Source organism: Aquarana catesbeiana, linkage group LG02 (assembly GCF_042186555.1).
Source record: "Aquarana catesbeiana isolate 2022-GZ linkage group LG02, ASM4218655v1, whole genome shotgun sequence".
In the NCBI taxonomy this organism is placed as follows: Eukaryota; Metazoa; Chordata; class Amphibia; order Anura; family Ranidae; genus Aquarana; species Aquarana catesbeiana.
Window position 1 is genome coordinate 644,002,642 of NC_133325.1, and position 27,585 is coordinate 644,030,226.

Consider the following 27,585-nt stretch of genomic DNA (forward strand, 5'->3'; position numbering starts at 1 on the left):
AATTGTGGGAATGGCTTAGGGCTTAGTGAAGAGAGAAGAGCAGAGCAGAAGGGATGGGAGTGGGACTTTAAAAGAGTGGGGCTTTCATCAGTGAATAAATACACATTACAGACACAGATTTAGCATTTACCTTAAGGTGTGGTGTATCGAGACAAGATTACTCACCCCATCACTGACTTCATCAACTAAGTAATAGAAAACAAAATACAAAATTCTCTATAAGTTAAAGTGGTTGTAAACCTCAGACATGAAATATGAACAGAGAATATCCCTCTATAGTGTGTACCTGTCTCAATGTCACTTTTGCTGCTTCATTCCTCTGCTATCAGCATGAAGGACTTCTGACAAGTTTTCCTGACACCAAGAGAAAAAAGGTGACAGGGGAGGGACCTACAGCTGATTGACAGCCTCAGCTCTGTTCCTGTGTGCTGTGTGAAAGGGGGTGTGCCTTCCCTCCAATCAGCTCTCAGAGCTCTTCTCGCTGAGATCTACAGTGTGTAACTTCAGCTCTCCGCCCCATTTTTCTGAACCCTCAGAAAAGCTTTACAATTCAGCACTTTGCGTGACTATAGAGAACAAAGGGCTGCACATAGACAGGTACAACGTATGTAGAAGGATTTGTTCCATCTCTGTGTGTCACCTGAGGCCAGTCACTTCACTGGGTGTATGTAAAGATTTACAACCACTTTAACTACTTCCCGACCAGCCGCCGCAGTTATACTGCGGCAGGTTGGCTCCCCATGCGCGAGCCGTTGTAGCTGTACGTCCACTCTTTAAGACGCTGTAGATGGCCCGCGTGCGCAGCGTGCCCCCGGAGCCAATGCGCGTGCTCAGCAGGCACAATGTCCGCCGGGCACCTGCGATCACTTGTGACAGAGCGAGAACCAGGATCTGTGTGTGTAAACACACAAATTCCAGTTCTGTCAGGGGAGAGGACAGAGATCGTGTGTTCCTACTAAGTAGGAACAACGATCTCTCTCCTCCTCTAGTCAGCCACATTCCCCCCACAGTTAGAACACACATAGGTAACACAGTTAAACCCCTTGATCGCCCCCTAGTGTTAACCCCATTCCCTGCCAGTGACATTACATTTATACAGTAATCAGTGGCCCTGCAGTGGTAATGGGCATAGAGTGGGTGTCTTAGGATGGATGTCTCTGTAGGTGTCCCGCTTCTGCTCCGCTCCTCTGTGGGTTTGCACCAGCAATCCGATTCAAGATTCCCGACAGACGTTCCAGAACTGGGCTCCTCCGTGACTCAGCACCACCAAACTTTCTTTTCCTATTTCCATGTGTTCATCTTCCATGTGTTAGGAGACGAACACATGGAAATAGGAAAAGAAAGTTTGGTGGTACTGAGTCACAGAGGAGCCCAGTTCTGGAACGTCTGTCGGGAATCTTGAATCGGATTGCTGGTGCAAACCCACGGAGGAGCGGAGCACAAGCGGGACACCTACAGAGACATCCATCCTAAGACACCCACTCTATGCCCATTACCCCTGCAGGGGTGACTGTTTTTGGTGAGTGGGGGAACATTGGGGGAGCACTTGGAGTCACCAGTCTGTATGAGCACAGAAGTCACCGTTCTTTATCCTTATTATCTTCTGGATTGCATATGGTGGGATCCCGGTTCAGTTTTTTTATAGAAACCCCCTTTTTTTCACAGAGACTCTGGTTGTTTGTTTGTTTTTCACAGAGACTTTTGTTTTTTCACATAAAATTTGTCACATACAGCCTATAAGAGGTTACATTAATCACTTAATCGTATACATAGTTGGTCTGGGCTTTTTATATACATATCTTGTCTATATATCACATGAGGCTTATTGGGGCTCAACTATATGATTACACATATTCACGGGTTTTCCGGGATTTCACTGCCCATCTCATTAGAAACAGCAATTATTGGATATTAATATTAATATACACACTGATGATGCACTCTAATTTTTTATCACTGTTGTTTTCCCTATAGGGGTGATACACTGTTACAAATGTATGGTTTTTTATAACTAGTGTGTATACTGTATGCCTAATTCACCTCTATGCATGTATATGGTACTTACCTTAACATTTGTCAATTGCACTGGAGTTGCACTATTTATATCTTTATCATGTTCATTTTTACTTTTATTATTTTTTTGATTTTTATTTCTATTGTAATTTAAACACTATGTTATAACAGGGTATCACCAATTTCCCCATTTTTTCTTTATATACGTCAATAGCTCCCAGTGGGAACTAATTAGGAGGAGGCAGCAACCCTCCATCTCCTGAGCGCGGACTTTTAACCTATTAGCTATAACTTTTGCGCAAACCAATCAATATATGCTTATTGCGATTTTTTTTTTTTTTTTTACAAAAAATATGTAGAAGAATATATATCGGCCTAAACTGATGAAGAATTTTTTTTTTTTAATTTGGGATATTTATTATAGCAAAAAGTACAAAATATTGTGTTTTTTCTTTTCTGTTCTTTTTTTGTTTATAGCGCAAAAAAAAAAAAAAAAAAAACGCAGAGGTGATCAAATACCACCAAAAGAAAGTTCTATTTGCGGGAAAAAAAGGACATACATTTTGTTTGGGTACAACGTTGCACGACCGTGCAATTGTCAGTCAAAGCGACGCAGTGCCGTATCGCAAAAAATGGCCTGGTCATTAAGGAGGAAAATCTTCCGGGGCTGAAGCGGTTAAAGAGATTTAAAAAAAAAAAACTTCTTCAATGAGAAATGTTAGCCCACAATGCACCACAGTTTGCTGTCTGTGTACCCACTGGAGAGATCTATCCACTCTTTGTCCTTGGTGACCAGAAATTTACTGTTAGCACTTGAGGGAAAATCTTCCAGCAGGGACACTAGTTCCAGTGACAGCTGTTCAAGAGTGGACTTCCCCTTACTATTAGAGAGATTTCATTTCACTTCCAGTTGTGTCTCCCTCCTAACAGGGGTTTTAGCCATTCTACAGCCTAAAAACTAAAACCAAACTAAACTAAACTACAAAAAAGTTGGATATAGACACAAGAACAGAATATCAGAGTAGAGCAGGGTAGAGCGATGGTGGTGGAAGACTGGAGTACAGATTCATGTTCATATATGGCGACGAGTGAAGATGCAGATCTGAACACTAATGGAAAGTACAGAAAAACATTAAAGGATAAGTTCAACTTTCATAACATGTTACATGTTACACTCATATTCAGGGTAAAATATGCAACATGTTATGAAAGCACCAGCCCCCACTCTGACAGCTAGCAGGGGATCTTCTCCTCCCCACTAGCTGTCAAAAAACAAAAAACAAACACGTGGTCGTGCGGGGCTCCACCTGCCCAGCCGCATCATTCATTCACAGTACTCTGTGAATTGAAAAGTCCCAACAGCCTTAGTGGCTGTCAGCTTTTAGTTCTCAATTAACTACCACGGCATTGTGGAGCACTGTGGTAGTTCAGTCATGCTTCCACTGACAGGACTGCAGGAGACCTGAACTGCACCAGTGATCTGCTGCTCACATAATTTGTAATAAAAACATCTTTGCCATTCTGAAGCTTCCCTCCAACCACTTTGCATATTATTTTATATATACTGTGATTCTGTACTTGCCAAATATGGTGCAGAAATCTCCCTCTACTAAGTCTGGCTGCAGCCATTTTAACTGTGGGCAGCTGAAGCTGCTGCCTGTTCACTTCCTGGATTTACACAGACACATACCTCCAGCTCTACAGCTCTCATTGGCCCCCTTATGACTCATCCCTCCTCCCTTCCTGGCAAACTCTCACGAGAGTGAGAACTGTGCATGATGTCATAAGCCTAGGATAATGACCAGACAAAAAACAGGGAGTGGGCTGTATAAGATGGCAGAAAAAAAAATGCTTTACTATACAAAGTTAAAACAACAAGAGCAGAAGATTTAATAGACGAAAAGTTGAAAAAAAATGACTGAAGATCCGCTTAAATGCTGTGGAAATGACACATACGTAATACAAACTTATGGAATAATTTCAATTATTGGAAAAGGTTTATGGTAATGTGACTGCAAAGTAACACATGGCAGTCAGTGTAGACTAGATATCAGGGACATGAAGGACACTCGAGTTATATTCGGAAATATGATAATCAGTCACAAAAAAAGGACAGATCTGCTGTGTAAACACTAACACATTGTGTCGCTGCAAAGGACAAGTAAAATGTCAAGATCTCTGGCAGCCTGGAAGGTGGGGGCGAATACTATATACTACAGTCAGCAGTCTGAGACTCGGAACATTTCACTATTTGTCCATTAGGTCTGCTACTTATTTCACTTCTATTGCTGTAACACGAACCTTGGAGTTTTTTAATATATCAGAAAACTTTTGTGAAATATTATGTGTATATTGCTGGCTTTAAATATAATTTAGCTGAAGATCAAATTTTAGGAGAATTTCATGCCAAAAGCCAGAACTTTCCTAAGGCTGGTCATACATGGATTTAAATTTGGCTGGTTCAACAGGGGCCAGACTAAATACTTATTCATGTAATGGCTAGCTGGTTGTACATAAGTCCATCTATTGATCAGCTTGTGTAAAATCAGCCTGTCAGGTTTTGAACATAGTCACCGACTATAGCTGGCAGAATACAACAGCTGATTCCCCCATCCACATTGAGAGTGTGGATGGGGGAAACAGATCATTTTTTCGATAAAAACAAATGTATGGCCTGGCTTAGGCCTCCTTCACAGGGGCAATTACTTGCAAGCTGCGAATTCCAGCAGCAAGAGTAGGCAGATTCCAGCAGCAAGAATCACAGGCTGCTCAGTCTATACAAAGAAATGCATACAAAAGAGAAACAAATCCCAGTATCTCTACTGAGATCAAAAAATGGCTACTTCGGCAACAAATAGTCTACACCTGGGTAAGTTTATAGAAAATTACAAAATTTATTTGATCCATCTAGGAACGTGCTGCAATAATCATAATTAAAATGCACCCGAGTTAAATAAGAACAGCTAAACACTGCATGCTCCATCGGGTACAACCACAAGGTCACCCGGGCAAGCAGGATTATGGTGAAAACTAAAGGAAACAGAAAGGAAAAAACATGCACATCACATAACATACAAAAAACATAAAAACAACCATAACACAGAAGGTCCGGACACCAGTCTGCCATTCACAGTGACATTGTGGTGCAATGAAATCGCATAGATGTATAAAACATGTATGAAAGAGAGAAAACTGGGAATAATCCCTAATTCTCTTATCCCAAATGGGATTTCTAACAATGTCACCGTGAGTGGCCGCCCGGGGGTGCCTGAGGCAAAATTTCAATGGTTGGCTGATGTTTGGTGTGCAAGGTTGGTTTTGGTGAGTGATGCTATTTTATAGATGTTGGAAACACTAATAGATTCTGTGTGTTGCCTTAGCGTTATATGGGATTATTCCCAGTTTTCTCTCTTTCATACAGGTTTTATACGTCTATGCGATTTCATTACACCACAATGTCAGCTGCTGCGGTTGGATGGGGCCAGGCGTTGCACCTAACAGTAGGTACATTTAAGGCAGTATGCACCCAAGAACAAATGCTCAGAATGCAAGCAAACGCCCAGTGTGCATAAAGGCCTTATGCTGTTACAAATGGCAGCATCACTGTTGTTACAACGACAAATTCAGTCACTGGAGGTGTATCTATATGCTGTGATCCGATTGCCATATGGAAACAACGATCACTTTATTTAACTGTGTTATATTTATCTAAATATATTACTGTATTTCTAACACCTCTGTGATACACAAATTGCTGCCTTCGCAAATTGCACAGCGATTTTTACATTCTTTTATGACCTGAGACAATGAAGGTTCTACCTGGTTTTGTACTTTTAAAGTGTTAAAATGGCTATACACACACACACACTTCAAATTTCTCTGAGAGAAATCCATAATCAGCATGGATAGAAGGTTAGCTACTGCAGCGGCTGCTGAATACCCATACAGTGCTTGTATATATGACTGGATGCAAGCGCTGGTCAGCCGAGAATTTTCAGACTGAATCCTTCGACAAGTTGATAAAAAAAAAAAGAAACCCCCAAAAAATGATATTATATTATTTATATATATATATATATTTTTTTTTTTTTGTTTTGTTTATATATATATATATATATATATATATATATATATATATATATATATATATATATATATATACACACACACACACACAGTATATCTCTCTCAACTTTTGTCAAGTAAAGGGGGAGGCAAATAGGCCACCCGTAGCTGGAATGTCAGCCAATTCAGTAGATAACTGAAAAATCTGAGGAGTACAGGATGAGCTTAAGGCGTCGTTCACACAGGCGTACCATTCCATGGCATCCATCTCCTGTACAAAGAGCCACCTTCAGCCACCTAGGATGCACAGTCGTTCCATGCAAGGACATGCAGGCAGCCTATTAAAATCAAAGAAAGGCGGCCAGCTGCACAGAACTCCATGTGTACATCCACATGGGTCTAATGCACAGATCAGGACACAGTCAAACAGCACCTGAACCATGCATTTGGACCCACACAGATGTGTGCTCCAGGATGCACATGGGGGTCCATGCAGCAGGCCACCTGTCATTGGTTTCAACAGGCTGCCTTGCAAGTCCTTGCATGGAACACCGGTGCAGCTAAAGATGGCCCTTCGCACAGGCGTATGGATGGGAATACCCATGTGAATAAGGCCAAAGTTACACCTTTCAGCAATTTACAGGACTACGTTATTCCCACTTGGACCGGAATAAAACTAAAAATGTCTCTAACTTTGCCTGCACAGAACACTATCTCTTACCTAATCTCTCAACTTTGTTTGCCAAAGCACTATGTCTCAAAAAGCAAATGCCATTTTTTTTCTGATTAAGAAAATTAATTATTTATTCGTTTCTTTCATCTCAGCGCTGCTAATATTCTCCAGCCTCTTTTTAGTCACTTCCTGTCCTCGTGTACTCGTTTAGGCAGCTACAGCACACTGTTGCCGGTGATCAGCTTCCTGAAGTTGCCGGCAATGGAAAACAGCTGAACAATGAGTATCCACATGGGTGCTTATATTCTCCAAAGGAAGGGCTTGTGACAGGGTGACAACACGGGAAAGTAAATGGAGATGGGGCCAGAGTGTTGTCACCCCATACGAGCCTTGAAGTGGCTGAACAAGGACTTGATGGTGAAAACTGTAGATTTATAAACACAGAAAATAACTTTTGAGACCATATAAAAATTATAAAATACCAAATGTTCCCTCTAAGGCCAAAATAGATACATTGAGGATATTGAAACCCCATTTAAAATGTCTTAAAGTTCAGTATAACGTTCACTCCCCTGGCAGCCATCTGCACACACAGAAGACTACTCTGTGGGAGAGCAGTTGTCTCTGTATAGTGGTCTGATACGCCCCCGCTGACTACAATGCTTGGGCTCCCTGCTGGTTGTGGGTGCGGCAGTGGCAATGGGTGCGGATCAGACCGCTATACAAAGGCCATTTTTAGCTAAGCAATGGAAAATCTTTTCTTGTGCAAACAACCTTTGTATGTGTCTATATTAAAGCAGAATACCAGACAAAAATAACAGCAAAAAAAAAAAGAGCCACCCATTAAAATCTAAATATAACAAAAACAACCTTTGGCTGGTCTGGAGGTTTCCCTTGCAGTACTTTTTTCTGCCACTAGATGTCCTCAGCCTGATCACCAGCATCCACTTCCTCTAAGCCAGCACATGAGCTGATTGGCCTTTTGTGCTGCTTCTACCTCCATCACTCAAGATACGCTGTACACAGGCTTTAAAATGTCAAATTCATATACTTACACTGCTTGCATTTAAAAAAAAAAAATGAATGGCCTATAGCAGTGGTTCTCAACTCCAGTCCTCAGGACCCACCAACAGGCCAGGTTTGCAAGATAGCTGAAATACATCACAGGTGATATCATTTGCTGCTCAGTGATTGCAGTATTCTAGTCTGCAACTCCCCAAGGTAATACTTAAAATCTGGCCTGTTGGTGGGTCCCGAGGACTGGAGTTGAGAACCACTGGCCTATAGCTACCTGCAGACTTTAAGGTCTTATTGACATGGGCGGATCAGGGCTGGTAAAAACAGGTGGTTGAACCAGTGTTACCACCCTCTGACCGCCCACCTAAAAGATAGCATGCCACAGTTTAGGATTAAACCCACACCATGCTGCAATGCTTTGCAATGGTGGCAGCAATTATACCTCCCAACGCATTCACTGAGGGACACCAGCACCAAATTCAAGTAAATGGGGCAGGGTCGCACCTGCAAGCCAAGCTTACTTCGTACTTGTGTGGCACAGTATTGAAATATAAAATCCCAACTCAGCTGTAAAAAAATAAAAGGCATTCAGGAGGCGGTAGTCCATAATGGCAGGCAGCCACGGTTCTAATGCCTTCTGAAAAGAGTTTCATTTCCAATCACTTTTCAGAGGAGAAGGACTGCCGCCCATCTGTAGGGAGCCCTAAGGATCCAGCTATTGAACGAGCCTTCTAATGGAAGCCTATGGTTCAGATACGGTAGACATTTCAAGCATCTGCCTCTCTTGAAGAAGCTTGGGAAGAGGATGTCATGCAATGGCCAGGTATAGCCTACAGACATACAAACATTCTCCAATCTGACAGTATATGCCAAGTTAAGCAAACGCTGACTGTTAGCGCCTTTAGACATAGCCTTTGCTCCCAATGCAGTAAAAACCTTTACACTAGAAACACCCTAATAATTATATGCTTTGTGAACACAAATTCCTACACTGACAAGTGATCAGGTCATATGCTTCTGTTCAGGAGAATTGACGACCAACAGTGGGAGTTGTCACAGTAGCGAAGCATGTGGGAACCAAGGTGCCATACGTGACATTTCCAGGAAGGCACCAGTTTCAAAACATTATATACAAAAATGTGAATTTTAAAACAAATGAGATGTCAGTATGATCTATAAATACAGACTTTATACGATAGGAAAATAGAAATGTGTAACTAGGAACACCATGGGCACCTGCACTCTAATGTTAGCCGCGCACTTTCCAAATTTTTGGAGTGATAACACCAGCTTCCAACCACAACTGTCACCCATGGATTTGTTTTCCAGTTCCTAGAGGCCCAAAACCAAATTGTGATGCAAATCCATCTAAAATACATTGAAATGTCTGTGTAAAAGAATATTTAATCAGTTTTGATGCCAGCTTAGAACAGTTCAATTGTCCTCTGCACTGAAAGATAAGTCCAAATTGCGGCACTAAAGTCTCATGAATTTATTGCAAGCTACAAAGATACCAATCTAAGACCCCTTTCACACTGGGGCCCCAGCAAAGCAATGCTCCTTTTAGCGGCACTTCACCGCTGTTTAAGCGGCGCTTAGCGGTGCTTTTCGGCCACTAGCGGGGCGCTTTTAACCCCAAAGAAGGGGTTAAAAACTCCTGTGTTGCGATGCTTCCGAAGCGCTACCCAATCATTCCAATGGGCAGGTCCCGCAAGCACATTGCCCGAGTGTGAAAAGTCACACTTGAATGAATGAGAGGAGATTTGCAGGCGCTTAGCAGAGGCTATTTCCAGCGCTACAGCGCCTGAAAACCGCCCCATTGTGAAAGGGGTCTTAGTGCATAAGAAGTGAAAAGAATAGTCCCGGAAATGTAAATAGAAAGTTCAAACTGGTGAAATTATTGTGAGAAAATCTTGATAACTGGATGCTCCAAACATCAAAGTGTCACATGACACTTTGTCAATATGTCACCTGTTGAAGAGCATGGGCCAACTCTAGGTCTCCATATTTGGTCACCAGAACACCTCATCTAATAAAGCAGGATATTCAACAATAACATACAAAGAGAAAAAAGGATGCCAACATAGTTTAAAACTGTACGCAAAAACTTTTATGTAAAAGTACTAATTAGTCACATAATTAAAAGACAATAAATGCTCAGCTGTGTAAAATTCTGATCCTGGGAATCGAACCAGTCACTTCATGGTATTTGCGTGCGTGGTGATGTCACGAGCGGTAGCTCTTCCCTACGCGTTTCATCACGTGATGTCAGCCCTCTGCACTGGCACCACAACAATTAATTGGATTAATTGCTTTTATCAGTTGATTTTTGATTGCTAGGAAGTGGCAAATACCTGATGTATGGGTGGAAAACATCTTCAGTACACACAGACATCTTTTTAGTCTGAAAAGCATCACATGTGGAATTATAATATCAGTTTATCTGCACCAAAGGGGATGCTCTTCAGACAACAGCTTACAAGCCAAGATGATACAGAGCTGTGTCTAACTCTGAATTTGTAACTAAAGGATAAAGCACTTCCACGTGGAAATAATAACACAGATCATGTGATCAGCCATTCGGAAATTAATCAAGTGAAGTCAGTCATTCATGTGCTCGTAATATATTGAGCTTGATATGGATATTAAATCAAAGTCCATGTGAAACATCAATGGGCACAAAAAGGCCATACAAACATTCTTTTAGGGCTAGTTCATACCACATGCGTTCCAGTGATTTTTTTTCTTCATCCAAAATGCATAGAAAGCAAGTTACATGGTTTTCATTGGCATAGTTCACACCAGTACGTTTCAGTTACAGAAAAAAAGTAGAAAATGCGACATTTTCCTGCACAGAACTGCACTGGAATGCAGTAAAGCGCATCAAAAACGCAACGGAAAGCACCTACACGCATCAAAAATGCATCAAATATGCACTGAACCAAAGTACATTGAAAAAAAAACAAGAAAAAAAGCATCTGGAATGCACCCAGAAATGCGACAAAACAACGTTCATATTTCTCCCACTACAGGTTTTCCTTTAACATTTGAATATTTGCACTGAAAGCAGTATTAAAACCAAAAATGTAATATATTGTAGCTTATCAATCATTAGATGTGGTAGCTGTATTAGTTTTCTTATTTAGGATTTTTCCTTCTGTTTTCACCTGGTGATCTGGCCAGTAACACACCTCCTGTATTAGAGTGCCCTCACTCTGGATGAAGGAGCACAGGGACACAGCAGACAGCAGCATCGTCCATCGGGAGGGGAGTGTTGGATGGAAACGGAACCCAAACTCCAGCAAACACTGCAGGTACAGCAACAGTTTTTTTTTACTTTTGGGATAAATGTTTTACATGAATAAATAAAAGCTGACTAAGGTGTGTCACCCCTGTCAGTGTTAAATGGTTTGTCTTAACACTAACTACAGTTGTAGAACAGCTTGTTCTGTTGAAAAAAAAAAAATAACAGACTTGCAGACTGGTTTACCAGATGAAAATTAATAAAATAAAGACTAAAAAAATAAAACGAATGTAGCTATCACATCTAAGAATTGGTAAGCTTCAATATAATAAATGTTTGCTTTTAGGTTTGATACCACTTTAACTACAGTAATGGGGACAGGCTCAACTGGTAGTGGCAGTGGGCAAACCATGCATGAGACAAGGACACACAGATATAGTCCAAGCAGGTTTGTGCTGCACTTTTCAGCAATGCAGCAAACTGACACAGTACAATGTAGGAGGTATAGCAAGTTAATTGCATAAAACAAATATCTGCTCGCCTGAGCCACCTTCTAAACTTTGGCTAGTTTGTGACTAACAAGGTGCCTCTTAATACATGCCTCAAACAACCAAGCAGCACTTGTACCTTTTTAGTATTTTGTCTACAGTCAGCCCTTTCACCCAACAGCAGAGACAGTAAACGAGAAAGAGATTTGAAAATCTGTCTGCTCACATAATAAAAGGCTTGTGGCCCTACAGCTGTTGTGGAACTACAAGTCCCATCATGCCTGTGGGAGTCATGCTTGTTACTATCAGCCTTGCAATGCCTCACAGGACTTGTAGTTACGCAACAACTGGAGGGCTGCCAGTCTGACAACTGTAGGTCTTAGACTAATGAACATGGTAAGGTAAGATGTGGACCAAAGATGCATGCTTTATCACACTCAAAGCTCTGCAGAGTCCCCAGGTCCCACTAATCAAACCAGATTGTATTAGGATCTAAAAAAAGAAAAATAATTATCGCCACATCAGACACAAACTCTCAAGCCTCCATAAGCCAGAGGTGGGCCATGAAGCAGGGTGCTATCACAAAAGGCTAGAAAGCCAAGTGTTCCAGGAGAGCTGACAACACAGTCAAAGGGACTGGAAAGAGGAGCAGCAGTGCTGCCAATTAGTGAGCCGGGTGGCTTGGTATTTTAGTTTGTGCATATTGTGTTGAAGAAATTCCTGTGTGGGCAACTGCTGTACACGTGAACTTTTACATTTATTGATATAAAAGTGGGCTGCCATGCCCTAAAAGAGTTTACTACTCATTGTAACTAACCTACTGCTTGAGTTTAATCACCCAATCCCACAGAGTTTACAATCTAAGGTCCTCAACTCACATTCATATACTAAGGGCAATTTAAGCAGGAGCCAATTAATCTACCAGCATGTCTTTGGAGTGTGGGGGAAAACCGGAGTACCAGGAGGAAACCCAAGCTAGGACAGGGAGAACATGCAAACTCCAGGCGTGCAGGGTCATAGAAAGTACTTCCATTTGGTCTGAGCGAAGCTTGGTAGAGTCCACTGGACTGAAATTAACAAAGCCGATTAGGCTTTCAAAGTTTAATATCTACACCGGTAGTGCTCATCTATGGCAACCGGACATGTCTGCCTCTTAGTCCTAGCTCTTAGGTGTGCAGCAAGGCTTGGAAATAGTGACATATGCCTCTCCAGGACAAAATCCATAGGCTCATTTAATATGGGGCAACTGACAGCCACCTTTGCCAGTCCATAGCACTGTAAGCATCTAATATGCTGTTTCTCTCTCAAGGAAGAGACTGCTTATGTTGGAAGCCCTTTATATCTGGCACCTACTTGTTTTCCCCCAACTTCAGAAGCCTGTTTATCCCTTGGGAAAAAAGCATCAATCTCATCCCATGGTTGATGTTTTCCCAATTACAGAGGTTACCAGCTTAGCCCTACCCAGATACCCCTAGGTAGCACTATGAGGTTTCATAATAGACACAAACGAACAGTCCAAGCAGGTTTGAGCTGCAGTGCAGGAAAAACACTTTAACACAAGAGGACTTTGTAGAGCAAGTTCATTGCAAAAAAATAAAAAAGCAAACATCTTCCTTAAGCCGCTAACTACTTAGATCAGTTCTGGACTAACCAGGTAACCTCTAACAGGTTCCTAAAACAAGCAAGCAGCTCATGTACCTTTTTAGTGTTCTGTCAGCATTTTCACCCAGCAGCAGGCTTTTACATCAGAGATAGTGGTGGAGAGTTCCGTGAGCATCAGTCAGCTCACATATAAAAAAGCCAGTGTCGAGTTGAGACTAATTAGTGACATCTGGCTAACAGGTAAGACGTGCACTAAGGAAAAGAGCCTTTATCTCACCCAAAGCTATACAAAGCCTCTATGCTCCAGGACCCAGATCAGAACTTAGTGGGCCTCCTTCACATGAGCGGTAACAGGCAAACACCAGATTCTTGTGACTGCGATGACAGGTGTACGTTAAAAGCAGCAGCCGCTCAGCCTGTACAAAGCAATAACAGGCTAAGAGCAGCCATCATTGTTTGCACATATCGGCATAGCAGCAACTCCCCTCAGCCTGTCGTCATTACCTTGTACAAGCTGAGTGGATAGCTGCTGTTTGAATATACAGGCATACCCCGCTTTACGGACACTCACTTTACGTACACTCACGAGTACAGACATACCCACCAGGGTACGTAAAGTGTCTCCCAAGTACGGACAGTGGCGTCGCACCTGGGTGACTCCAGGCCCACATGACCTAACAAGCAGGGCGCACTCCCAGGCACCAGCATTAGGCAGCCACATTTCAGTCTCACATTCTCCACCAACGTCCTCGGCTGGCCCCTCTGTCCTGCCCCATAAATTGCCGCTCAGTCCAGTATCCTCCCCAGTTCTGGGACCCCTCGATTCACCCCATTCCCTCCTTTGCACAAAGCCCCCCAAAGTGCATACTCCTGCTGGACAAACTTCCAGCACACTGGTGCAGCCTATAAGAGCCGGCTTCACGAAACGACGGAGGACAACACAGGCTTGTCTCCCAGCCCTGCCCCTTCACGGACATGTCCCTTAGAGAGCCCATGGAGATGTGGCCTCCAATGCTGATCATGCGCTCTGTGCTGCAGCTGAAGGGAGCAAGTGCTGGGAGGGCAGCCAGCCGCAGCACTCCTACAACAGCCAGGTGGACATAAGTGCCATAGCCAGACCATGCTGGCCGGAATCTACACCAACCTGACCCTGCACCATGGTCACAGTGAGTGAGATCACCCCACCTCCTCTGGGGAAAGGAACCACCCCACTTCCCCTGGGGACAAAGACCACCCCATCCCCCCTGGGGACAGGGACCACCCCACTTCCCCTGGGGACAAGGTCCACCCCATCCCCCCCTTGGGACAAGGACCTACTACAACATATTCAATTTTTGGGTTGGCCAGCTTGCCTAGGTAATCAGTTAAGCCTGTAAATGACTACTGCAATGCAACACATGCATTGAGAAGTGAAAAAAGGTATTGCTTCACTTCAAGTACATTTTCATTTTACATATGCTTCACATGCTTTGGTCCCATTATGTACCTAAAAGTGGGGTATGCCTGTACCTGTCATCCCAGCCACAAAAATCTGCTAATTTGTGCAGCTGCAATCTAGTATATTCATGTAATCGCTGTATAAAGGAGGCCCTCAGATCTGAGAAACCAAAAATCTTGTTTATTAATATATCAGACTCGAAGAATAATTGAGAAACCTACAGTAGGTGACATATACACCGTTCACCATCCAGCAAGTTAATGGCTCACACTACATAAACATTTATGAAGATACATTTATTTCTTGATATTTGCAAACCTCTGCCACGTAACTGAGGTCAAACAAATTTATAATCTCAAAGCAAACAAGAAAAAAAAAAAAACTAGTTAATAAAAGAACAGCTATGCAGCCTGAATATCAGCTCAAATATGAAGTGACTCAGGCTGATGATACACTGGTAAAACCAGAACAATGAGCAGTGCTTGTGCGTCCTCTGATCACTGGACTGCTGGGACTATGTGCAATTTCCTATTGGTTAACTTTACTATGAGGCTGTTGCAAGGTGATTTAACCACTTCAAAACCAGCCTCGTTTTGGATTTTAGGTGTTTAAGAGTTTAAAACAGGTTTTTTTGCTAGAAAATTACTTAGAACCCCCAAACTTTATATATTGTTTTTTTTCTAACACCCTAGAGAATAAAATAGCGGTCATTGCAATACTTTTTTTTGCACCGTATTTGCGCAGCGGTCTTCTAAGCGCACTTTTTTTGGAAAAAATTCACTTTTTTAAAAAAAAAAAAATAAGACAACAGTAAAGTTAGCCCAATTTTTTTTTAATATTGTGAAATATAATGTTACGCCAAGTAAATTGATACCCATCATGTCACGCTTTAAAATTGCGCCCGCTCGTGGAATGGCGTCAAACTTTTACCCTTAAAAATCTCCATAGGCGACGTTTAAAAAATTCAGAGTAAGTCTAGGGCTAGAATTATTGCTCTCACTCTACCGGTCGCGGTGATACCTCACATGTGTGGTTTGACCACTGTTTTCATATGCGGGCGCTACTCACGTATGCGTTCGCTTCTGCACGCGAGCTCGTCGGGACAGGGAGCTTTAAAAATTTTTTTTTTTTTATTATTATTTATTTTACTTTATTTTATTTATTTTTTCACTGTTTTTTAAAAAAAAAAAAATTTGGATCACTTTTATTCCTATTACAAGGGATGTAAACATCCCTTGTAATAGAAAAAAGCATGACAGGACCTCTTAAATATGAGATCTGAGGTCAAAAAGTCCTCAGATCTCATATTTAAACTAAAATGCAAAAAAAAAAAAAAAAAAAAGTCGTTTAAAAAAATGACACAAAAAAAAATTGTGCCTTTAAGAGAAGTGGGCGGAGCCGTCGTAATGACGTCGCTCCGGCCGTCACATGGTATAGAGACGGGTGGGGGCCATCTGGGCCTCACTCGTCTCAGTACCTCAGCAGTGACAGGTCCCGATCTTCTCCGCCGCTACCGACGGCTCCGGTAAGCGGCGGAGGGCGCGGGAGAGCGGCGGGAGGGGGGGTGGCACCTCTCCCGCCGCCGATAACGGTGATCTCGCGGCGAACCCGCCACAGAGACCACCGTTATCGTGTACAGAATCGCCGGCCCTAAAGATGGATACCTCGGTTGTGGCAGCAGCTGCTGCCGTTACCGAGATATCCATCTTTAAAAAAAAAGGACGTCAATATACAGTGGGCGGTCGGGAAGCGGTTAAAGTGTATCTAAAGGCAGAACCTTTTTTTCCCCCATTTTGAATAGAGTAAGGGAGAGTAATAAATCCCTTTCATTTTTGTTTCCCCATCTGTGTCCCATAGGGAAAATTTGCCTTCATTTCCTGTCGCATAGCCAAAACAGGAAGTGAGAAGAAACCCCTCCATAATGAGGGAATCCCGGAGTGTCAGCGAGGTCACCATAAGTAATGTCCCCATTGGAAGTTTTCCCCTCTATTCTTGTTATGGCAACAACCCAAAATTTGGGGATTTTCCTTTTACTTTCACACCAAACAGGACAAATATAGAAGGTGAATCTCCCTAATGAAGGCACAGACAGCAATAATTGGATTAATGTTCTAATCCCTCTCCACTCTATCCAAAACAAAAACAAAAAAAAAGAAGAATTTGCATTTAGGTACACTTTAAAAGTAAAACTAAACTCTCTGGAAGCTGTGCTAACAAAAAAAGGCAAGCAGAGGGCATAGGGCCAGTCACCAGCATGGTCTGTGGCCTACCTTCAGCTGATCTGTCTTGTTCTGTACTGAGTCCCGAAGTGGAGGCGGTCATCTTGGTGTAGGCAGGGTTTTGCTTCCTTGTCTCAGAACCTCCAACAAGGAGAACAATGAGCAGTACACAGTAGTGAATCCACCAAAACTCACCCTAAATAAGGTGAGACTAGCAGTCAGAGGCAGCAGTGTCCTAGATTTCACACTGCAGATATACAGCTGCAGGCCCAGGAATGCCAGACACACTTACATACCGGGAAGTATACTGCTATTTTTAGGAAGAAATCAAGGCAGTGGAACACTTTTTGGGGGGTATCACTTAGGCACAATTAACATTTCTAAAAGTTTCCAAAAACATAGCAAGTCTTCACTTTTTGAATTCAAGTGCAAATGATATAAACTGAAAACTGAAGAGTTTTAAAATAGCACGTTAGAAGTATAACACTGCTTGTTATTTTTGCAATCCTCGCTCAGGAGAGAAAGATTACTGTTCACTGTATTGAAGCAGCGGTCTCTCTCCAGCGGTCTGACAGGCCCCTCGTGCAGAGTCAGACCTACAGCACTGAAATCACCAAAACTCATGCTCTGTTCTTGTCAGAACATTAGTCCGTATTCATATGTGTGTGTTGCAGTTAAAGATGCATCTTACTATGCATTACTGAATCCACAAGTATATGCGCATGGAGGTGTGCGGCTATTCTTTTTGAATGGTACAAAAAGCAACTGTGCTATAGTGCACCGAAATGCGCAAACATGCATACCTTGTGCATCGTGGTACAATGCACTGGCAAAACATTGCAGGGGCATTACTTTGTGTTGAGGCACACTGACAGCCCATTCAAAATGAGGCTGCCCTAATACAACGTGCCTTATCACACAACATCATATGTTACAGCATGCACAAATAAGAATGGCCCATAAAGCACTTTAAGGTAAACCTGTACTTTTCCAATTAAGGGTGTCCACTACTGATACTTGCCTTTCACTTGCTACCTCTTCACTTGATTCACCTGCCCAAAATTCCTCTTTGGCTTGGAGTCAGATCCTACACTCCCCAACATGCTAACAACTAGGCCTGACAATTAGGCATTCACGAATCCAGCACTGCAATAAAGAAGGGGAGTTGTATGTCCGCCTGAATGTTCCCTGGAATCTCCCTAAATTTTAAGGGATCTCGATGAGTGAACAGGGCAGTGGACAAGATAATTGAAGTAGTAGCAACATAGTTGTCAGGCTGAAAACGTCTGAGGGTCGAAGATCATCGGACATTAACGTGTTGAGTACAACACCTTGGGTGATTTCTATACAAAGTGCCTGAAGTTCAAAGCACAGGACGTTACAAGGACAGAGCATTTTTGCCAAGATCGACCTCACTCGCAGAAGAGAACTAATAAACACATCTAAGGAGTAGGAGAGTTGAAGGAGACTCATATCTTACACCGCAAACACGGAAACAACCAGCTGAAACAGGAGGAGGCCATTTGTTTGCTGCACAGTGGCAGATACTGTGAAGGCGTAATACCCCTCTGCAGGGTGAATTGTTCCGGTGAGTGTATTACCTATAGGGGAATACAGCTTATGAAGAGCACCTTTCACTTTTTATTTTTCTGCTATTTTTCACTTTTATGGCATATGGACTATTTGTGCACATAGTATAATCTACTATTCGGTACCGGAGGGTATCACCATAAGGATGTCAAGTTTTTTATGTTCTCTGCGTTTTAAACACAGGCACTGTCGTTCACATACTTATGGGACTGTCTGCATTTTTTTGAATGTTTATAAGCCACATGGAGATGTTTAAAATTGGTGCCACACCAGATTGTTAAATTAGAACATAGGTCATTTTCAATTAATTTTTCTATTAATTTGGATTTATTTGAGGCTATTTGATTAATGGCACATTAGATTGTTGTATTAGGATACAGGCTACACGTGCATTGGGTTTTCACACTTTATATATCTTTTCACGTTTGGTCCCAAAGTAGGGATATTTCTCATTTCAGGGGTGTAAGATATTCCACCCCAGAACAGCGCCACTTCTACCCTCCTATTTTTACATAGTTGTCAGGCTGTCCACTAAACCTACCACTTCCCTCTGAATGGGCAAGGTAGGAGCTTGCTTTCACTTCATCTTATATTATCTTCTCCAACTTCATTTCATTCACTTGGCTTTAGACTACTAGTTGCAAAGATTCTTCAAATTTTTTACATAAGAATAATTCCGGGCAAAGCTATATTTTACTTTGGCCCCGCACTGGTCCTTTGAACGCAGGAGGTTGGCTATTCAGTATGGGCGCAATTCAGAGAATGCAAAGCGTTCTCTGATTGGACAAAGTGAAGAGGTTGACATCACTGCCCTGCCTCTCTGCCTTGTCTAATCAGAGAACGCTTTGCATTCTTTCAGTAAATGAAAAGCAGTCTCTGAATGGCACCCATGCCCAGCGGAGAACCTCCTGTGTTCAGTAAGCGGGAGTGCAGGCGCTAAGTGTGGGACCTGGTAACAGTGACTACTTCAGTGATTTCCAGATTCTAGAGACCAGGCCAACTATGATATATACATAGTTATATTGGTCCAAGCTGAACTAAGTAACTATGAATAATAAATCCATGCCTGGAGTTATTCTTTAAAGTAAAGCCCCAGCAAACATAGCAAAAAGAACAGTGGGAGTGTAATGAGTTAGTTACTTACCACCAATGTCCTTTCCATGAATATTTTCTAGCGCTCTCCCCTCAGAGCTCTCTGATACGGTCCTTTATATATAAAGGCTCGTGCATAACGCAACTTTTTATCAGTAAACTTTTTTTTTTTAAGGATGTATAGTTCAGTACGCACACAACTGTGAAAAGATCAGTAAACTTAGGCTGCATACAGATTTGAAAAAAAAATGTAATTTATTTTACAAATCTGCATCCCATAGCCAGTAATTTAGGTGTGTACTATGTGCTTGAGAAGCGCCTGTGTCCTAGCAAAGGAGGGATGCTAGATGGTTTCCTTGAAAAGCTACCTCTGTTCTTGAGATGGAAGGACAATAGGCCGCTTCCTTGAGAAGTCACCTACTTCCTAGTAATAGAAATATGCTAGGTAGCTTCAATGAAAAGCAGCCTGCATCCTAACAACAGGGCTATGTACAGTGTATATGCTGTACATATGTAAATGTTGCTTTTACACAGGATAGAACTGCCAACTTCTGCGTGCAAGAGCCCGCATACTAGTTGCCATACTTTCTTATGACCGTGTAAAACATACCAGCAGGTTTGTTTCATTCAACACGGCAATTTTTTTCACAAAATGAAGACTTCTTTTGTATACTGTGCTTCACTTAGCTGCCGTCAGTAACCTTGATACATGGAAAGGGGTGGCCAAAAAGCTCAATTTTGGTCTCATCACTCCAAATGACTTTGTGCCAGAAAGTTTGAGGCTTGTCTCTGTGCTGTTTGGCGTATTGTAAGCGGGATACTTTGTGGCATTTGCGTAGTAAAGGCTTTCTTCTGGCGACTCGACCATGCAGACCATCTTTCTTCAAGTGCCTCCTTATTGTGCATCTTGAAACAGCCACACCACATGTTTTCAGCGAGTCCTGTATTTCACCTGAAGTTATTTGTGGGTTTTTCTTTGCATCCCAAACAATTTTCCTGGCAGTTGTGGCTGAAATTTTAGTTGGTCTACCTGACCGTGGTTTGGTTCCTACAGAACCCCTCATTTTCCACTTCTTGATTAAAGTTTGAACACTGCTGATTGGCATTCTCCTTTCCTTGGATATCTTTTTATATGCCTTTCCTGTTTTATACAGTTCAACTACCTTTTCCCACAGATCCTTTGACAATTCTTTGGCTTTCACCATGACTCAGAATCCATAAACATCAGTGCAGCACTGGATGAAAGATGCAAGGGTCTGTCAAAAGTCCAGAAACTCATTGACCTTTTATACACACACACTAATTACAAGCAAACAGATCACAGGTGAGGACAGTCACCTTTAGTAGCCATTGAAACCCCTTTGTGTCAACTTATGTGCATGTTATCAGGCCAAAATCAAACTTACAACTGTAATATATATATATATATTAGAGCTGCACGATTAATCGTTAAGAATCATTATCGCAATGTTTTCCCCGTTGTGATCTTGACAAACTATTTCCTGATTCTTTCTATGCAGAGAATTCTCTCTGCTCAAGCCCACAGCTGTCAAAGGAAAGGGGAAAAAAACTGGGCAGTCTGCCAAGAATCACAACATTCTTTAGCAGTGAAACTTAAGTATAAACATTGTAACAATTTGTCCTTTAGATCAAAGGAATACACTTTGGTGTGTAAATGAGGGAACCCCTTCTACCCTGTGCCTTTATAATCAATACTGTGCCATATTACCAAATATATACTTTTTTCATCCTAGGTACATTGTTACACACATCCACCCCTGAAGAGCGAGCTGGATCTCGCGAAACTAGTCAGGTAGTATGATGCCCGTGTACTATGACTGCCATTACATCTATGTACCAATATCTCTTGTTTACGTATCTTTTTTAAATTGGCAACTGTTGGTTTTATCTATGCATGTAAACAATTTTACTTAAATAAACCTTATACTGTATTTAGTACTGTTATGTTTACTGACAGAAACAGTACCCACTTCATTTAAAGTCCCGGGGCGAATCTTCCGTTTTATTAAATGAGGGAAGTTTAACCACTTAAACACTAAACCTTTTTCTGACATTTATTTGTTTCAAGCTAAAATCTTTTTTTTTGCTAGAAAATTACTTAGAACTCCCAAATATATATATATATATATATATATATATATATATATATATATATATATATATATATATAAAATATATATATATTTTTTAGTAGAGACCCTAGAGAATAAAATGGTGGTTGTTGCAATATTTTATGTCACACTGTATTTGCGCAGCAGTCGTTCAAATGCAATTTTTTGTGGAAATATTACACTTTAATGAAGAAAAAAAAAACAAAACAAACAAAAAAACAAGAAAAAACAAACAACCAGTAAAGTTATCCCAATTTTTTTTGTATAATGCGAAAGATTTTACACCGCGAGAATCGTGAGAAAATCGTGATTCTCATTTTGGCCAGAATCGTGCAGCTCTAATATATATAATTTATTTTATTTTATTTACAAGCAACAGGGGACATTAAAAGGTGGAGTAAATTAGTTAAAAATAATGAAGATCTATTACAGTAAAGAAAACTAACACATATATACTGCCTATTTCATGAAAACTTACTCAAAGATTGCCTTTACTACGAGACTATAAAATAGTTATTTTACTCATACTGCTGCTTCTAACTACAGTTTCCATTAAAATTAATAGACTTTTACTTTTCAGTGCAATGAAAACCACATTACTAGCAGATTGCATCAAATGAAGCAAATGCTTTCACTGTAAAGCAGTTAATACAAATAGTTTAGGCTACCTGAATTTTCTTTTCAGACGCACAGACTGAATTCCAATACATCTGGCTTTCCATGGTGATGGCCACATCAAGCATATGTGGGCAGTGCAGGTAGGTGACAACTGCCCAAATCAGGTAGGGGGCAACAGAAATGGTTAAAGTGCATGTTTACCCTAAAAATAATCAAATCTAGAATGAACATCCATATGCTACGTGTACCTTCATAAACGTATAGCACCAACTTTGGATTGGCCGGGCTCCCCTTTTTTACGGAATCAACCTGTAAAAATGTCAGCTACTATCAGTGACACCATGCAACTCATGGCATCACTCAGTCTCTCTCTTGCCATCAACGTCCTGTGACTGACACCACAGGTGTAAAGAGGAAATCTTGGTCTATTGACAGACATATGTCCCTAGAGATATAAACTAAGTGGGTATGTAAATATGATGAGGACTCATGGACTGTGCTACATTTGCTATTCATTGCTTGTTGGGTTTATTGCAGGGAGTGCCTTTGTCATCATGTGCCCACCTAATGCTTTCCGAAAGCAAAACAAAGCAGATTATGGACTAATTGAGAATGCTACCAAATAAATACAAGTGCAGAAATCAATAAATTGAATATGTGGGCAGGGCTTGACAAATTTGCTTTGAATCTAGGAGCCAGCTAAAAAAGTTAGGAGTCAGTTTTTTTTTTAAACTAACAAGACTTTAGGATGCAATTTCTAGTCACCGGCAAGCCCTGCCCTAGAGAATAAAATAGTGGCAGTTCCAATTACCGCAAAGGTTTGAGTAAAAAACATATTAAAGTAAATTTTAGGGGGCACAAAATGCAATAAATTAGACATGAGAATAAAAGGATTTCACGCATCGAATCTATCACCTGAAGAGTGAAAAAACATCTAACACATATGCATGTGCAAAGTATAAAAAGAGAGAATTATACACAAAATATAAAAAATAACTAAAATAAAATGTACTAGGTATCAATACGTGAATGAATGAAGGAAAAAAAGTTCATATATGGTGGATATCCTCAACTGGGACTATGGAAAAATATGTAGATGATAGCGTTGATCTTCTTATATAGAGTGCCGGTCTATTTAGGCTCTCAGAACTCTCACCTTAAGAGAAGTGGATACAGGCATCGATGGGTCTCTTTAAGTTGACACTAAACGTTGTGGCGTAATGGTTGTCCAAAATAGGAATCTACTGATGGCTGAATGTCTTCTCAGTAAGGGGATAGCCTATAGACCAAAAAAAAAAAAAAAAGGAAGGAAGGGAAGGGGGGGGGGGGGGTTGCCTAACCAGGCTCCACCAGCCCGGTGGGGTAAAGACTAGGGGTGCAACGGATCAAAAATCTCACGGATCGGATCGATCCTCGGATCAGAGTCACGGATCGGATCGATCCTCGGATCAGCATAAAAAACAAAAAAAAAAAAAAAAAAAACACACAAATCTTGTTACACCCACCGGAGTTTTAGATTTAAAAGCCATTTTCAACACAAAACCGAGCTTATATGCATAAATACAGTATTTGTGCATATAAGCTCAGTTTTGTGTTGAAAATGGCTTTTAAATTTAAAACTCCGGTGGGTGTAACAAGATGTCCGCTTGCCCCCTTCTCACTCTATCATTATTGTAGTGTGCAGGAGTGTGGGGTGTAGCAAGATGGCGGCGACGAAATGTCACTTCCTGTCGAGACAGCGGCCACTTCCGGGTGTACCAAGATGGCCGCCGCTCCGGAGCTAGGCCGAAGCCGGGGCCTTTCCTATGGCTGAGGCCCGAAAAGTGCTCCGCGGATCGCGGGTGTGCCGATCCGCGGAGGGTGATCCGTACGGATCACGGATCGGCAACGATCCGTTGCACCCCTAGTAAAGACAGAAGGGAGGAGAGAGAAAAAGTCTCCAATAGTGTAGTACGTTTGAATAAGGTATTTATTAAAGTCTAAAAGGTGGTCTCGTACATTGAAAATTATTAAAAACAGCATATAACAGAAGGAGCGGCGTCTGGGGCGCCTCCTTACGTGACTTCCGGTTACATCTGCTCTCTGCCACGCCCTACGCGTTACGTCACTGCTCGTGACTTCATCTGGGGAACCGGATTGGCCCGAGAGGGATGTCATTTATATTAAGAAATCGGAAATAGTGCGGCAGCCATTTTGGTTGTGGTTAGTCTATCTGTAACATCGCAGCCATCTTGCAGGTGGCATTGTGTGTGGACCGCGGCAATTCTTTGAAAGATCAAGTTAAAATGACCATATAATTGTACGCAATTTCTAGAATTTTTCTGAAATAATTTAGATATCGATTGTTGATCTGTGTGTATGGGGGTAATAAAATTTATACTTATAAATGTGTGGTTCTCAGACTGTAAATGATGTATGGTGAATGTTATAATACAGCGGCCATTTTCTTGTGGTTGGTTGGTATGTATTCATGTAGCCATCTTTATGGTGGTGACCCCACTCTGGTGGCGGCCATTTTTGGGTGGATAAAACCAATAAAATATGGCGTACTGCAGTACGCAATGAGGTGAAGGCTTTTTAAATGTGATTTATCAATTTATAACAGGGAAGTATAGAACTAAAATTAGAATGGGCTCTAGAATTTATAATAGGCTCGTCAGTCGTACACCTTGGTACTTAAGGAGATGCCTCTTACACATATATATATATATATATACATATATATATATATATATATGATAATATTGCTAATATATCAAAACATATTCAAAATATACAAAATTGACAGATGTATATTATGTTGTTAAAATTCAATTAAATAACAGTGATAGCCAATATGTATATATCTCCTTGCTTAAAATGAATTTTGTCATAGATCAAATAATAAAATCTATAAAATGTTAGAAATTACTTAAAAAACAATTTAGGTCGAACTCCACGTTCATACCTCTGGGGATTAATGTACGCAATGTATGTATCCAATATGACTCTCTTTGACTAATACTCCTAATCTTGTGACTTCCTCTCCATAAACCTTTGTACCTTTCTATCCCCCAAAATTGAAGGTGTATAGGATCCTTATTATGTACTGTTGCGAAGTGTTTTGATACGTTATGTTTTGGGTTACCCTTTTTGATGTTTTGGATATGTTCCTTAATTCTAACTTTAAGGGCTCTCTTGGTCCGTCCTACATATTGTAGTTTGCAACTGCATTGAAGCACATAAACCACTCCTTCCGTGTGGCATCCTATGAAATCGCTAATTTTATATGTTTCTTTTGTGGTGGTAGCTGTGAATTCCATCCTTTGACCCAAAAATTTCAGAGCATGTTGGCACGCATAACAATTTCTACATGGAAAAAACCTTTTCCTGAGAAGAAGGAGTATGGTGCTTGTTGTGGGGGTTCAATAACTGATTTTACTACCATATTTCTAATGGTCGGAGCTTTCTTATATGTAATATTTGGCATTTTTGGTAGTATTTTGCTAAGGTCCTTGTAATTTTTTAGGATGTGCCAGTGTCGTTGAATGATTTTTGATATTTGCTTATATTGTACACTATAGTCTAAAATTAGACTAGGTGTTTCCTGTTGAAGCATTTTTTTAGGATGTGTTTCCAGCATTTTGTCCCTATCCATATTGTTCACTTCTTCAATTTGTTTATCGATCCATGTGTGTTCATATCCTTTTTCTCTGAATCTGGATCCAATTAATTGGACCTGTTCTTTGTAATCTTCTTCTTTCGTACAGTTTCTTCTGATTCGGACAAATTGTCCCTTTGGTATATTATACAGCCATGATTTGTGATTTTTTTTTTGGTCTATAGGCTATCCCCTTACTGAGAAGACATTCAGCCATCAGTAGATTCCTATTTTGGACAACCATTACGCCACAACGTTTAATATCAACTTAAAGAAACCCATCGATGCCTGTATCCACTTCTCTTAAGGTGAGAGTTCAGAGAGCCTAAATAGACCGGTACTCTATATAAGAAGATCAACGCTATCATCTACATATTTTCCCATAGTCCCAGTTGAGGATATCCACCATATATATCCTTTTCCTTCATTTTTTTCCTTCATTCATGTATTGATACCTAGTACATTTTATTTTAGTTATTTTTTATATTTTGTGTATAATTCTCTCTTTTTATACTTTGCACATGCATATGTGTTAGATGTTTTTTCACTCTTCAGGTGATAGATGAGATGTGCGAAATCCTTTTATTCTCACAGCTATTTGAGTGTAATGTGAACACTTTTTGATTTTGCTGCAGTCACATTAGACATCATCACAGTCAGTTCACGGATATATATTATCATTTTTGTTGATTTGTTGTCACTACGTTTCTTTTTTTCACATTAGCGCGAAGGACACTATCACTAATAAATTAGACAATATTTCGTAAAATATACAAGCTGAGGTTGCACCGAGTAAATAGATACCCAACATGTCAAACCTTAAATTTGCGTGCACCCGTGAAATTGCGACAAACCTCAGTACCCTATATTTTCCATAGGCGACACTTTAAAATCTCCGTATTGGTCATCAGTTTAGCGTTATAAAGGAGGTCTGGTGCTAGAAATATTGCTTTCACGCCGGCGTGCGCGGCGATATGCAGCGTGTATTGCAATCAACATTTTCAGGAGTAGGCGTCCTGATGTGTGTGTTTATGTTTGTACATGCGTATATGTTGGGGTGGAGTCTTTTTTTTTGGGGAAGGAGATTTTATGCGCTTGGATGTAACTTTCGTTTTTTACAATTAGAAACTTTTTTTATTTACTTAACTTTTTTTTCATCACATTATTGATTTTTGGTGATTATTTTTTAATGAGACATCCAGTGTCTAAAAGGATGGATGTCTCCCCTGTGCTCCACAGAATGTAATGAAACTGTCAACAGGGACCCGGAAGTGACATCATACACAACACTTCCAGGCCAGCGGCACCTGCTATGCCAGTCTCGGGCCTGCAGATGGGCAAGAAAAGACCGGGATACATATCGCGCGGGGGGGGGGGGGGGGGTTGGAGCATGGGGAGTGTGTGGAAGCGCTCACCAACACCCTTGCAGCTCATTGAGAACTACAAGCCATCAGCAGTAATGGCTGATAGTACTTGTAGGAAGAGGTGCCAACAGATGGGCCCTAGTAAGTCTTTGTGTGACACCACTGCTCCCAGGCATTACCAGCCATTGTTGAGTGCTCTCTGCTCATCCCTGTAGCTGGCGCTGGATGACACAGGGGATGTGACTGCATCAAAGCAACCTGAAAATAGGTACATATACTGATCTTTCCCACTGAGATTAGTCAGAATAGGCATCAGGATTTTTCTGTATATCCAGTCCTGAGATTTACACAGCCCCTTCTCAATGCAAAGTGAGGAGGAGGACCTGACTC

At 41.1% G+C, this 27,585-nt stretch overlaps 1 protein-coding gene and 1 long non-coding RNA gene across 2 annotated transcripts in view; one reads left to right on the plus strand and one right to left on the minus strand.

Moving 5' to 3' along the window:
- Positions 1 to 27,585, minus strand: part of BCLAF3 (BCLAF1 and THRAP3 family member 3) — a 134,058-nt gene that overhangs the window by 82,626 nt on the left and 23,847 nt on the right. The window lies entirely within an intron of this gene.
- Positions 18,223 to 27,585, plus strand: part of LOC141128872 (uncharacterized) — a 51,953-nt gene continuing 42,590 nt past the window's right edge. The window contains exons 1-3 of the long non-coding RNA XR_012241743.1: positions 18,223 to 18,347; positions 21,196 to 21,254; positions 26,017 to 26,139. This is a non-coding gene — a long non-coding RNA (uncharacterized lncRNA). The remainder of the gene's footprint in view (positions 18,348 to 21,195; positions 21,255 to 26,016; positions 26,140 to 27,585) is intronic.